Source organism: Pipra filicauda, unplaced genomic scaffold, assembly GCF_003945595.2.
Source record: "Pipra filicauda isolate LSUMZ 115617 unplaced genomic scaffold, ASM394559v2 scaffold355_size746361_pilon, whole genome shotgun sequence".
NCBI classification, from domain to species: Eukaryota; Metazoa; Chordata; class Aves; order Passeriformes; family Pipridae; genus Pipra; species Pipra filicauda.
This window is the reverse complement of record NW_024104482.1, coordinates 31,621-47,564: the sequence shown is the minus strand read 5'-3', so window position 1 is coordinate 47,564 and position 15,944 is coordinate 31,621. Positions and strand designations below refer to the sequence as shown.

Here is a 15,944-nt window from a genome sequence, read left to right as displayed (position 1 = left end):
TCAAACCCAGTTACCATTTTAAGACAATATGGAAAAAAGAGATCACTATAGCTTAACTTAAGCACATAGTAAATCCATCTGTCTCTAAAAATGAGCATAAATAAGAAATTTTGTGGTTTTTTTTCCCGTCACAATGAAAGGAGACACAGGTAATAATCATTAAAATATTTTTATTGCCTTAAGGAAATAGCTACATCAACCTGGTTTTGTTGAGAATGCATATGTCGTTTTACTCTATATGCTATATCTTCCCCAAAATGTGTTGCTTCCCCAAAATAAGTGTGTTCTTATTTCCTTTGTCACTACACTTGCTTATCCAGAATATACATTACATATAACACAGAGTTAACTTTAAAAGACCAGGATTTTTAGAAATGAACTTTGAATTAACTATATTTCCAGCTACAATTCTATCTATCAATCCTTAAAAGACATGACTGAAGAAAGTACTAACATACTATAAAGGAAATGTTACAATAAAACTATTATAACATATTTAAGTACTGAATGCATATAAATATTTTGTAAAATTTCCCAAGAGATAGTTTATATAATATATAAGTAAAAGATTTGCATCTACTTTAGTAATTACTAATGTAATTGTAGGGAAATAATAGTTAATGGGTGGGTATATGCACAGAAGACAGCAGCTGAAGGACAGTGTAACTTTATTTTAAATAAACATATCTACTCAAGTAAATAGACCAAACAGTATCTGGAAGATTTCTCTTTCCAAGTGGACTTATTATAAACACATTTAGACCCATGAAAATAGCCCTCAAATCCTTCAACAGCAAAAGCAGAGCAGCAGACAAGAACACTAGGAATTCCCATACCACACCTGCCTTTTTGCTGCCTGAATATGCAGCTATTCCTGTCCTCACTGCCTTTTTTTTCCCCTTTGGTTTCTGAAATGTTCCTTGTAGAAGCTTAGAGAAGGGGAAAGTTTTTCTATGAGCATCAGTTTGAGATAAATATGTGTATGTGAGTGGGAGACTGTGTGTGTGTATATGAAGATGTATCAGGAAGGCTAGACTGGTCATCTTTAGCATCTCTCTCCTACCTTGGGTTCAGAATCTCAGCTACCACTCACTGAGCTTTAAAGGGAAAAGAGCAGGGAGCAGAGGTCATGCAAAATGCATGTAGCTTTTGTATTCAAATTACCAACATTTTGAATAAAGCTTATTGTCTGATACCAATATTCCCAGTGGCTAATTAGGTAGGTCATTTTACCTTCTCTCGAAAGCATTTAGATGTGTATTGGTAAGTCCAGAGGACTTTCATCAGGACTGAAAAAGGATTCTGCATTTTTTCCCTTTGCGTTTTCTAGAATATTGATCACATATCGTGAGATGGGGATTTCTGTTTTGTTGTCTCATTTTTGGTCTTTTTTTTTGTCTTTTTACTCCCAGACCTCTCTTTTTTTTTTTTTTTTTTTTTTTTTCTGTCTCCTGCAAGAGATAATAGCCACGAATCTTTGCAGGTTGTCTATGCATTTACGCTTCATAAAAACGTTAGAAGAAAGGTGTAAATATTTCTTTGCCAAATACAGCAAAACCAATTATTTTTCTTCCAACAGTTAGGAACAATGCCTATTTTTATCCTGCTGCTGAAGTGTGCACATGGAAACTTTAGTATAAACACTATGGATATGCTAAATACAGTAAAACAAGTGCATCTAATATAGACTGAAAACAAGAGAAGAGCTATCTCATTTCTCAAGTGACATATTCAGGCATAAGCACATATACTCTTTTTTCCTTCTATCTTTTATCTGTAGACTAAATCATAGTATAGATCATAGTCTGGTAGGCTAAAAGGAAAAGATTATCTTCATATAAATGTCCAACTAGGATTTTAGAGTACTGCTGTGGAATGTAAAAGGGGTAAAAAAGTTCCCCAAATTTCCTTGAATAGTTTAGGTATTACAGTAGGGATTTTTTTTTAAATATTTGTTCTTTCTTTGTAGACTGTATTCTATTTTAACTGTATTTAGGCCCTGTTTTCATTTTTGTGAAGCACTAGGTTTTCCTTCTTTGTATGCTGTTCTCCCATAGTGCATCTTAGTTTAATTCATTCTTAGCAAAAGAAACACCCAGGTTCAATCTGGAGACCTCCTTCCAACATAATTTAGCTAGACCTTTTCTTAGTAAAGGTTTTCTGGTTTTCATTTTCACTTCATATTCTCAAATAAAAGATCCTTTGTTGTCTACCATTTGATTGGACTTAATGAAAAACACTCCATTTTAACTTAACAGTATTTCCCTTTGAATTTATTATATTTAAGAACACTGTCAAAAATCAAGCATTTAATCTCAGGTTTTTATACTTAAAATTATATTACTATCATATGGTTCAATGAGGTGATGTAGAAAGTATATTGAATAGATTTCAAAAAGAAAAGTGAAAAACTACCCTCATTTTAATATGAAACTAAATACTATAGCTAATGTGCAGATTGGGTATGGTAGTTGACTTTAAAGACTAATATGTGACAGGGTGCCAACAGCTGAATTGTGCAGTATTGACTAAATGAGGTTCACTGATTTGTATTGAGGCTAATATCTTCTTTAAACAATTCCGTGTAAATTGTGCGTATAAAGTCATTGGAAGCTATTTCTCAGGACAGCCTCGCTGGCTAGCTACCTGCTGGAGTGAGGAAGATAATCAATAGAAAGAAATAGAGCTGAGCATGAGTCTAGGAAGCTTCAGAGCAGTTAGTGCTGATAAAAGTAGATGATGTCAATATTTGGGAATAACACAACTCTAGGATAACAGACAAAAGAGAAGTGCATATGTTGTAGAGTGTTCAAACAGGGGCAGAATTAATGCATAAGTGGCAGATGTTGCCCCAGGCTGCAAAAAGACATTATTTATTCCAGGTATTGTTAAATTCCTAGCGATACACCACTGCTCAATATAGTATATTAAAATTATATCTAGCAATGAGAGAGCTGGAATACCTTTTACATGAGTAGAAATTCTGAGATATAAAGAAGCTGATGCACTCTATTGATGCAGAGAATTTTCCACGTGTTTCCTTGACCTCGTAAGAAAGAGCCTCTGTCAGAAATGAATCCTGAAAAAATAGTGTTCGGTGTTCTCTAATTAAATGAATATTTAGAACTAATATTTAAAAGACTAACAAAACCAAAATGGAATGGCATAGTTTGGTAGAAATCAATTCTTTGTTTGTAAAGATGTTGACATCCTTGAGTCCACCCTCTTTCCCCACCACCCCCCTGCTTTTATTTTTGTGTTTAAAGATTATTGAAGCAAAAATTCCCAGTGCTCATTCAGATTTATAATATGGTGAATGTTTTTAGCCATGGTGTCTTTATTGGTAGTGAAGTATTGGTATATTTTTGCTAATTTAATACTAGAAATCAGTTTTCCTCTTGCTGTCAGGCGATGAATTTTTGTTCTTCTATGCTGATCTCTCTGTTGATGTATTATGACATAGTCTGTCAACATGAACAGATATGTGAAAGGGAGATTGGGTGACTGAGACATGCAACCTGAATATGGCTCCTCTTCAATTTTAAACATATTATCATGTTTAGATGCAGTCAGTAGAAATGTAGGATTTTTTTTCTCTAAAGAAAGCTATTATTTTGATGTAATTTAAGCAAAAGCAAAACAGGTGGACTATGACAAGGTCCTAAAAGCAGAATGAATGAGGTAACTCTGAAACATATGCATGCAAGCTTAAAAAGCTTTCACTTTTAAGTTAATAGCCCTTTAAAACTAGCATTTGCAAAGCACAAAAGTTTTTGTGTAAGAAGAACCAATCCAGGCTTATCTGATTATTAAATATTGCTATCTTTTCTTAAAAAAAATTAAATAATTCCACAAGCTTTATATGGTTTTGTTGTCACAGATGTTTTTATTGTTTGGTGTTAGATATCTGGATTACATCAAGTAGGTGATTACTATGTCAGCTAAAAAGGTCAAGTTCCATACTCTTTATTTCAAACCATCATAAAGAAACCTTTCTATAATGACACACACGTCTATACTGTAGATCTCTCCCTACTCATTTTTGAAAAAAGCTTCTATCTATCTGGCATATGGCTTAACAAGAAAGAATTTCATATTTTGATAGTTAATACAGTGTCAATATTCATGCTTAAGAGAAATACCTGTGTTCTGAAATAATTAACTTTTTCAAAGCAAATTCCTTATTAAAATATCAGATTTTATCATTAAATATATAATTTATACGAATAAAAGTTGTTATTATTAGAGTGATGTGCCATAAAAGCCTTCTTACACATTTTTTTTTCAGGTTGCTATTCTTTAGTTGTCATACATTGCATCATTCTATCCTAAAATTACAAGAATTTATAAGGTTCCTGTTTAATACTTAACTCTAAAGAAATCTTCATTTCAAATAAGCATGCATTTTGATTTGGGACATGGTCAAAAATCTTTAAAGATATATACATAAACTAATTTGTTAATCTCGTGCCACTTTTAGCATTTGTCACACATATAGACCAGGAAATTGGCTCCATCTCATTCTAGCTCTGTGTTGAATTAAAAACCTCTACTGCAAAGAAGAGCATGATGTGGGGAAAGAATAAATTTAGTTCTTTCCTTAGTAATGCACATATATTTCCATACATTTCACATCCTAAGGGAGCCCGTGAACGCATTCAATAAATACAAAACTGTAATTCCAGGAAAAGGAAATTTTTATATTATAAATTTCACATAGTACTTTATTCTTAAAAGATCTGAAATTACAAGTGTCATTAAGTTTTTATTCTTTTACAAAATACAGGATATAAAAAAAAGGAAGACATTGAATCTAGGGTCATCGGTATTTCTGAGGGTATTAGGTGATTTCAAATAAAAAATATATATTCAACAATGGCACTTGAAAATTAAGAAAATTTAGCCATGTCCAGCCCAACTAGTTCTACCTTACTTATACTAAAATCAGAATCATATATGTAAGCATTTATACCGAACAATTGCCTATCTTCACCTTATATATTAAGGTCAGCAAAAAGAACAGTTTATGGATAAAGGGCAATAATAAAGAGGTAGCCTTTAAACATGATTAGTTGGTGTCTATTAAAGATGTGTTAAAATGAAATATATACTTCAGGTGAAGGAAATTACTAACTCCTTCTAGGATGATAGACTTGCTATATGTGTATTTCACTATACCTTTAAAATATTTGTGAATTTGACTGCATTCTGAGGAGACAGAGCAACGTGGTAGATTTATGAGTGTCTGACGGAAACAGGGCTAGGAAAGATTATGGCATACTTGTTTAGAAAAACTGAGAACTGAAGGTTCCTGATTTACACTGACATATATCTAGATGAAACTATAGTTTGCAAATTGCCTAGAGGAGCTATCTTTTATTAAGTGTTTGATGGGTACAGAAATGTACATATCTATTCTATAACAGTCTAGGAATACCAAAGCAATATTTGTAAATGCAATTTTAATGTTTTTAGCTTTTCTTAAATATTTTCATTTTTATGGTCACCTTGCCCAACCCTGTGCTGAGTGCCCATGCCTATTGAACAAGCCATATGGTTAGAGAAGTTTTGCTTCATTCTTTTGAATTCTTGGGATACAGGTATGCTGAAATGCTCTCTGCACTGCGGGACTAGAGAGGTCAAACCGCAGCTTAGGCACTTTTTACCTTTTCCAACAGATTACCAGCATATTTGACTCATTCTGCATCTTAAGTTAAAATTACCAACATTCACAATTAGTGTATCCAAAGGCTTTCAACTTTGCTACTACATTGTGATACCATTACATATGTTTAGTTTGAAATTAGACAAGGAGTAACAGATGAACATGAAGTTTTACCAAGCACTGTAATATTTCTTGCAAAGAAAGCCTGAAAGACTGGTAAGTTTTCTACTCAGGTCAACTTTCTCTGTTTTATTCCGACTGATACAAGGTAGATAGTTTGTCTAGGAGGAGGGGGCAGGCTGGCTTTGCATTATTATTTTCGGTACACTAATTTCCTCTTTCTTTAGGAGCTGTTACTTTTTAATCTTATTTTAGATCGTTATTATGATAGTGAAAATCTGTATTAGTCACTACAATTCTACTTTCATAATTCATATTTTATTAATGCAATTAAAATTGGTATTTACTGATGTTTCAGGAACAAAATTATGAATTTAATATCAATTTAACAATGGATCACATTATGCATTCTAGTTCTGTCAGCATATTTTCAAGCCAGGTGAATGCATTATACAAATATTAGGCAATATTTTACATAATAATCTACCTATTAGGTGGGAAGTTTTGTCAGGCTTGTACGTACAGTTGGTCACGAATTATATGTAAAATTTCTTTTGTCCACAGTAGATGTGGAAACAGGACTAAAATATCAGCCCTTTTAAATATTCCACTGGCTTCTAATAAGACATAATAAGCACTATCTGTTAGTGTAAGCTTTTGGTCAGCAACAGAGAAAACAAAATTTATGATCAGACAACTATTTACACTTTCATTATGAATATATGTTCAGTGCATTGATAACTTGAACAAAAGGTTTCTGTGTTATAGCATTATATGAAGAGTTGTACATCTGTGATAAGCAACATGCACTGACCCATTTTCATCAGTAACTTGCATAGTTTTCTTAAATCATTAACTTATCAGATCTGGGCAGGGATGCCTGGATTTTTCTGGATGTTTGGATAGCACCTAGCATAATATAATGTGTACTAGAATATAAGCAAATAATTGGCACTTGTTAGTTATAAGCAGCACTTGTTAGCATAGCCTTTCTAGCATGCCAACAAGCAATTAACCTCAGCATCAGTCAATCACCTTTTCCTAGTTAACTCACATTACACTTTGAGGGCAGCTGCCATCTTCTTGTGGAAAAATACATGTAACTATGCCCCTGACTGTCACGCGAGTTTTAGACCAGTATAAGTTTATTCTGTCCAAAAGAGTTAGAGCTTTCTACACAGTACGGTAATCAAGAAAATTATTTTTCTTCCGTGACTGTAAATTAGGAGTAAGTGTACCTAATTCATTGGAATTACATCTGTTTAAAACAGTGGCACTGAAATTGGAATCAATCTTTTCTTTATGTATCTGAGAGGTGAAAGTGTAGTACTGTACATAAGTCAATCAAAGTAATGATGTTGCTTAGCAATGTAAATGCAAAAGAGTAGATTGCTGATGCCAAGAAATTTGCACCCACATATTGCACCTGTCAGTGAAAGGGAGGTTGCATTGCAACTGCAGTGCAGTGTGGAATTAATGCCCTAATTAGAGACTTCTTTATCTCCATTAGATATGCCTGACAAGACAATATGGTGAAGTTATTTATCAGCTCATCATTGCTATGGGTGGCAGGAGTAGCTGTTTTTGTTCTTTTTTGCTCTTTTTCTTTGTTTGGTTGGGGTTTTTTTTAAGACACTGTAGATATTTTCAGCCCATTTTTGATAGGAAGAGATGACCAGAGGAGAGTTTATGTGTGTTATTTGTGTAGAATAAATGGGTTGATGGTGGGTTAATAAAACTGGGTTTTTCCCATTTCCCTACATGTATGAGTGATTTTCATAGAAGAAAGGTATGGAAGAACTGAACTGTGATTTAAAGCACATCATTTTATTTCAATAGCAGGAAGCAACTTCCATAAATGACAACTTTTTTTCTTTTGATAACTCCAATGAAATACAGAGATGACACCTGTATGAAGCATTATTTTTAGAAAGAGGGACTGGGACACTTCTCCCCTGACTATTGAAATGACATATAAATATCATTTCTTTTACTTTTTCTGCGAGTTTTGTGACTTGTGCCTTGGTGTGTGACTGCGATGTGCATTTTTTGTTGACAGATGTGAATAAGGTACAGAGAGTACTAAATAAAAGTGTGCCAGGTCCGGATAGATAGCAATATGCAGGATAACTCCAAGGAAAACAAAAAAACCCAAAAAACAAACAAACAAACAAAGTAAAAAAAAAAAAAGGATTCACTGTAAACTTATTTTTTCCTGGTTGGTCCATTAGGGAATAAACAGACCAACATGGAATATTATTCCAGTGAGTGATAAAAACAAAAGAAGGAGAACGTTAGGCCTGTAAGGTATTTTAATACTGCTCTTAAGAGTTTCACATATTCAATTTTGAAAAAATAAACCTTTCAATTATGAGTTGAAGTCTATCCAGCTCAGGTAGAGAAAACCATAGAATAGGAGTTTCTTTCTTGTTCTATAGAATTTTTGCTATTATTGCTTAACATTCTCCATGTTTTGCTGACAGAAATTCTTTGGGGAATGTTTAAAGAATGGACTTTTTAGTGAATTTCTTTGGGTTATTCTTTTCAAATAGTCATTGTTGAAATCATCCTGAGGCATATTCAGATCTTAAGTCACTTATAGACTGTGTTAAGTCTCCCTGTAAAGTTCTTACTACTAGTTGGTGATTACCTTAGTGACGTTAGTCACTTTGCAAAATAAAATCATCGATTGGTGAAACAGTCCTATAAAGCAAAATATAACTAAGTTTAATTCGAGTCTTGATAGTGTGTTTTCTTCTAACTGTATCTGTGGTAGTTATGACTACAATTTTCATCTTGCCCTAAGCTTATGACCACTTTTCTTGGTACCAGACTTTACATTCCCAGAAGAACCCCTGGTCCCTTTGCTGAGTTACTATTTAAATTAGTCAGGTACAGCCTGATCAAGTTGAGTTAGGAAGTGGCTTCATGAGCAGCTTCACTGGCAGCTCTGGAGAAGCAATAACCTCCACCTGGCGTGTGACATTTAGCTAGAACAGACTGAAACTGCTTCCTTTGGTAGCTAGCACAGTTATGGGCAGAAAGTATAGTCAAGCTATTCTTATATGAAATAATGCCTCATGCCAATGCAAAAATACAAGAAAATACAGTACTTACTGCAGAATCATGATACAAATTTTTAGTTTTAGATGTTATGTAAACTTCATGGTGCAACTGTATTAGAACAGGAAGCTATATGAAGCTTGTTTTTGGGTGTAGCTATTACATGCCTGAGGAGAGCAAAATGTTTTGGGCTATATTTCTGCTTAAACAATTAAGCAAACTAATGGAAAAGGTCTTGAAAGGAAACTGGATTATTTGTATTAAAATATTTTTCAGTAGTCTGATAATTATGTAAGAACGTGACGAAACTCGAGAGGAAGTAGAACCATGTGAAGCAGAAGGAAGTGTCCTCACTGGTAAAGATGAGGTGAGAAAATGTTACATTTTGGTATAAAACATGCTTTCTGGTAGTATTTCTTCTGAAATCAGCATTATGAAGCAGACCTATGTTAGTTATGTTTACATTATGAGTTTACATTAGTTATGTAAACTCATAATGCAAAATTTTAGTGTGTTAAGAGCTTGGTGAATTTGTTAACTTTGTTTTTTTTAGACTAACTGGTACTTTTACTGATATTTAAAATGATAGATACAGAGAGAGTAGGATAGTTCTTTCTTTGTTTTGCCCGTATAACCATCATACTGCCTTTTTGCCCAGGGAGTTTAAGAATGGTCGTGGCCATTTAACTTGTATCTTCAGCATGTCCATGTAGTACAACACATTTTTGCCTTTTGATTATTAAGACCTCCCATATAAATCCATTTTAAATGGTGACTTAAGAAATGCATCCTTGTAAATAAACATGAATTTGCAGCTTCAGTCATTATTGATGATTAAAATACATGGTTGCATAACATAAAATGGTACTAATTATTCAGTCTAAGTGCTGTATTCTGATTTTTTTTTTTTTTTACTTAAACACATGTTTTCTTTTCCTAGGTATCTTTTTAATGCTGAAATGGACACAGTAATTGTGAACCGTGTGGTAAGGAGCTCTTTCTAAACTATGCAGTAACGTATTCACTGGAATTTAACAGCCTGTGTACTTCAAAGCTTCTCTTGCCTGTAATCAGGTGAACAAACCTTCCAAGTCGCTTTGCCAGCTCGAGATTTGTCAGAGCACTAACACAGCGTTGAAGCAACCCCTGCCACCAGGCAAGGTACAGAAGGGAGATGGTGACCTGCAACAGGATGAGAGACCTCACTTACCAGGATTGGCTCACAGTTATGCTTCTGGCAACTGACATTTCCATTTTGCTCAAAGCTTCAACATCGTGTCATCAGACAAAGCCCCATGAGTGGTGGCAGAGCAAACTCTAGCCTTCATTTTCAAGTTTGAAGAGAAAAAAATATTTACATGTCTAAATCCCAGAACCTGCTGTTCACAAGTCACTTTTTGTTGCCCGCTGCTATAAGCCATTAAGGCTTCCAAAAGCTCTAAAAGAAATGGGACATGGTTTGGGGCAGAAAAATCTGTTTTAAATTTGTTTAAATTCTATTTCATTGTGTTATCTGAATTTGTCCTACCAGAGGAACCTGGAAGATGGAATGTTTCTGTCATTCCTTACAATGAATGATAGCTTAAAGGGACGGTCAGAGCTTGCAAGACAAATCTTTGATCCTCCTTAAGATTGTTATAAACTGAAGGAGAATATCTTTTAATTCTTTAGGACTTCAGACTATTTTTTAAGGAAAATTATTGATTCATGCAATGAATTTTACTGTTTTATCACACTTCCAAGTCAGTATTTATATATCCTTTTGGTTATGAAAATAGGCAGATGTTTAACTATGTGTTCTAATATTGCACTGGGCTTTGTTTTTTTTTTTCCTTTCCTGTTTTAGACATGTTTTCCTGAATCAGACCCTTGAATTTAATGACAATTAGTACAGTTTCCAGAAATTTATTTTCATCTTAAAGAATCTATGTACCAAGTGTGGAAATGTAGATGTTAAGGGGGAGCACAAGTAACGACTTTTTTTTTCCATTCACAGAGGAAACACTAAGACATCAAGGTTATTCAAGTAGCCTGGAAAGTTACTATTTTTCCAAACTGCAAGAAGATCTCAGAAATAATAAGGATAACATTAAAACAAAAATCTAGAGAAATTGTTTAATTTTCTTAAAAAAATATTGGAACTTGGAAAAAAAAAAAAGGCATTTCACAGTGAAGAAAATCTTCAGGCAGAGTTCAGGCAGAGTTATTAGACACAGTGTTTAGGGTTGCTTGAAAGAATCATTCCAGGGGCTGTTCTTTGCTGCTACTGCAGAAGTGTGTTGGGCATTTAATCTGTCTTAATTGCCGTATCTGCAAATAGAAGATAATAATGCCCACTTCTGTCTAGTGTTGTGCAGTCTCTAGAAGTTTCCCAGCAAGAGAAAAGTGTTTCATAGTGTATGTAAAATTGCCTGTTGGATCTTTTATTTTAAAATAAAAAAGCCTTCTTTCGAAGATCCCATTATCATCAGAATTCTGTTATCCTCACAAAAATGTACTTGGCATTAGCATGGCCCATGTTTTGTATTTCGACTACTAAACTTTCATGGACATCATTGTCTAGCTAACATCTTAAATGCTATAGCTTTCCCATTAGATAAGCAGGCTGATTTCATTAGTATTTCTTGAAAGAACAAGGCAGAAAAAAAAAAAGACTTGGATGGTTGTGAATGTCTTGTAGAGAATTTTGGTGGCAGAACTCTTGCCATATGACTGTACATATTTTATGCTACAGGAAAGGAAATTAGTGGAATTTGTAGAAAACCTATATAAATGTAAAATGCAACAAACAAACAGTCTTTGCACAGATTATACTGGCAGTACTGATCATGTCTACTTTGACAAGAGACAAGGAGTATGCTCAGGATGGTGTGTCTCCTGGCTCCTGCTCCATGTTGCCAGCCTTTAGCCCTGCTTAAGACTGTGCTGTTGGGTCTGCCAACAGCCTGGATTGCTTACCCTGTGTGTTTTAGAAACAGGAAATCTAAGGGCTGTCCTAGGACGTGTGACATCGCCAGATCTAAGGGCTGTCCTAGGATGTGTGAAAGGATGTGCCAGCAAGGTGAGTGGCTGGTTGTCACCACAAACCTATGCAAGGGGACTGTGAAGAAGATTTCTCTTCTCACATATCCTAAGCTACATCCTAGGCTTGACGCAGAGTGTAGCTTTGTGCTCCTGCAACCAGTCTTGAAATATGTTCTGGCCGGTAACAAGGGTCCCAGTTTATAAGACTGGAGACATAAAACCCAATAATTTGATTCCTGTTTAAAACTTTCAGCATTTAGGGTAGGACAGACAATTAACCAGTCAAATCCAGAACTAAAATGTTTTATCAGAATATCAAAATTAGGAATGCAAATTAGGAATTTTTCTTTTCAGATTATCAGTGAAGTGACAATAGTGTCTGTTACCTGCAGTTTTGCCAGTGGTAGGTGCCAGCTCACAGGCTGAAGAGCATATGTATGAAATGCTTGTCATATCACTGACACACTCTCACAAGATGCCACCAAAGGGATTTTGCTCTACTGCAAAATAAGAAACCTTAATTACTATATGATAAAAACAGATGTGTTATACTTGTTGGTAAATTAAAGATTAAAATAGAGATTAACCTTTGATAATAATCTTTCATTTTTTATCTGTCTTTAATCAAACTCAGAGTGGTTTAAATACATAGGAGCATCTCTTGGGCTTATGTTTTAGTTGTGAAAATGACTAATTTGTGTATATTGTTATTTAAAGTTACTTTAATTGCAGTACTTGCATAAGTTCAAGAAGCAGAATTTCATTCCATCTGGTGATTACTTATTTATTTTCACTAATCATACAGTCAAAAATCAACAAATTAAAAAAATAATTACTGAAAACTTGATTGAACATAATAGAAAATATGTAGAAAATGCAAATAATATGTGACTAAATGTGTCCATATGGAGCCTGAAAATTTCAACACACTTCAAAAAATTAATGAAGAAAACAGATAGGGAGCTGCAAATGCAGTGATTTCCCCAAGAAGCCTATATTTCCTACTATTTCAACTGGTTTATATGTCAAGAGTAGACATATATAAACTGCTTTTGAAGCTATTTACTTTTATTTTTTTTAAATTCGTGTATTATGTGTACTTACTGAGATTGAAGCTGTTTAATTTCACTCCACTGTGAATCTGTAGCCCAAGTTAAATACTCAGGAGACCCAGTATGTATGTTAATTTAGTGATCAAAAAAAGTTTCCAGTTGGTCATATTATGTCCAGCAGTAAAACATTTTCAGACTTAAGGAGATACATGACTCACCTAAGGAAGAGGTATGTTAAACCATTTACAGGCTGGTCACTTTCCAAATCATGAGTCCTATCATTCTGATACCTTTAAAATCCACTAAGGTGACTAGCAGGGAATTACTCAGGAGCCTCTCTAAATCAACAGCAAGTCTACAAATGTATCCCTCTGTAGTGTGAAATGACCACTTTGTCTCTTGTCCTAGACATGGAAGCCATTTTGTAGTCTTAATAATTTGGTTTACCTCTAATACACTAAAATTCAGAGGGATTTATACTGGTACAATATATGAGATTACATCAGAAAAAAGTGGCTTTGCTGCATCGTTACGGACACTCCGACTACGTAAACAACAGGTTGCAAAACTGTTCTTTTAAAACTTCAGTGGTATGCGAATGTGCACATGTGCACAGCAGATCACGAGTTATTGCAGTAGAGGCAGTCTCTGCTTCTGCTATATATTTTCCCAACTGATATGCTCTTTTTATTTTTTTTTTGAAGTTGTCATATGGTATAACACTTTTACTAGTTGACTCCTCCCACTTTTCTTCAAACCACATCCTGATTTTTGGCCTCAGAAACCAAACATATGCACAACTTGCAGAACAACACATGATATTGTTTCTGTATAACATCATACCAGCTGGGATATAAATTCTTACAGACAATTTTATGTGAATGAAAAATACCTACATAAAGACATTTTCCATAGTTATGCAATACATATCACAGTAGAGCATATGGTCTTGAGCCAGAGATCTTCACATAGAATTATAACAAAAGCCCCAAATCAGGCCACAGATCTTCCGACAATGTAATTTTGAAGAGATCATTCTAATTTCTCACTATTTTATTTCTTCCTTTTTCTATTCTCTTTTGGATTTCTGAAATCCAACCTCAGCTAGTTTGTGGGCATGTTGAAGACCCTTAAATTTTATCAATTTCATTTATTTGGTGTCAAGTCCAATAAAATTGTTGTTTAACTAAGAAAAAGATAATTTATGGTGAAATTTTAACTGGTACCATGATTTGAAAATATGCCAATAGGCAGAATTCATTGTTTTTGGGGAATTTATTTCAACATTCATTTTCATTAGTAGAAAAGTGTTTTATTCTTGATTTTTTCAGTGTTCAGCTTCCAGAATGTTGGGGTTTTTTAATTTTGGGGGATGGTTGTTACATTATTCTCCCTTCAGAATAAAGAGTCTGCATATGAGAGTTTTCTCCCATGATCTATAAACTTTAATCAAGTCATGCTCAGCCCTCCTTTTTGATAATCAAAGAGATCAAGTTTATCTTTTCACAGCAAATAATTTTCTTCTGCTCTCAAATTAATTTTAAATGCAATTTTGTGAACTCTCCATTTTTTTCCCACCATTCTCATTAAAATATGGACAGCAGATCTGTGGGAATTATTCCAACCGTTGCATCAGGATTCAAGGATTACGTTAGCTCTGCTCATGCAACTTCACAGTGGGATCTCGTGTTGGTCCACTATGGCCCATAAATCCTTGCAGAGTCAAGGCATTCCAAATCACTGTACCCCCTTTTTTGGGGGGTGAATTCCATTTGTATTATGTTTAACTGTGCATTCATCTCTTCTAAAATGCTCATTTTTGCATTGGGTCTAGTTTGTAAAGAGATCTCCTCTTCCTTGGTCTCATAATTATGTACTAGCCGAGTAATCTTTCTGTCATCTTCAGATCCTTAGCATGGCAATTTGCATTTGCACCTCTGGATCACTGCTGGGAATACTGACTACCATTGGGCCCAGTACTGATGCCTGCTAGATACCATTAGAAACAATTCAATATTAAATTTCTTTTTAATGTATCTTTTGGTGATTTGCTGGCCAGCTCTTAATTGAAATTGTGTACATTGATGCTATGTAGCAGATCTTTTATTTTCTTAATAAAGTTATCATGCAGTATTTACAAACTTTCATTATGTATTTATTGATTAAACAAACAGAAGATAAACATCCCGTGGACAGGTGAAAAAAATCTGTAGACCACGAAGCAGACAAAACACTCAGGATTAATATTCTTCAATTTTCTTGCACGTGTAACTTTATTTCACCACTTCAAAATATTTCATATATAAGTAATACTGTTCATGTTTCAGAATCGGAGGGATTCTGATTTGCCTGACATGTCTATCTTAAAATGTGTAAAGGCTTTCTGAATTTGTTGAAGCCGCCTCTGGGAAGTTTACAGAACTAATGGCAGACACTGATGTATGCACTTTCTTCAGTTGTTTTTAAGATGTTTTGCTAATAGTTTAGCTCTCAGATTGGGTAATGTATTTTCTGTAATTTGCCACAAAACCAAAATTCATAAAATGAAATTCTAATTCTTAATCCACGCTTTGGCATGGAATACCTTGTATTCATTTCTGTCTGTAAAAGTGACAGCACTGCGTCTGATATGTTCACAGACAGAGGTAAATCCACAATCCTCCCAAAACTTTACTGGTGTCATAGCTTCCCTCCTTCCCACTCCCCAGTATTTAATGAATTTGGTTAATGTGCCAGAAAGGTGTTTGCATTTTTCCAAGTAAAGAAAAAGAAAGGGGTGAACTTTAAAAGGAGGAGACTAATTTAAAATTTCTCCCTTTCTTTCTTTGGACCCTTTTCCCTTCCGGAAGAAGGTTCTGGTGAAATTTGTCAGAACAAAGTTTCCAAGTAGTTTATTTCTTTTTAAGTAAATCTAAGGCTTTTGGATTTATTGGACTTTTCTGTCTTTGTGTAAGTTGAATATCACAGCTAATAGCACAGTAATAATTACATGTCATTCTCTTTATCCTCTTTGTGCACTG

At 34.3% G+C, this 15,944-nt stretch overlaps 1 long non-coding RNA gene across 1 annotated transcript in view; it reads left to right on the top strand.

Annotated features, from left to right (window-relative positions):
• LOC113994039 overlaps window positions 1–15,490 on the top strand; it is a 31,571-nt gene extending 16,081 nt beyond the window's left edge. Inside the window, exons 2-3 of the long non-coding RNA XR_003542880.2 lie at window positions 9,125–9,215; window positions 9,789–15,490. This is a non-coding gene — a long non-coding RNA (uncharacterized LOC113994039). The remainder of the gene's footprint in view (window positions 1–9,124; window positions 9,216–9,788) is intronic.
• The last annotated feature ends 454 nt before the right edge of the window (window positions 15,491–15,944 follow it).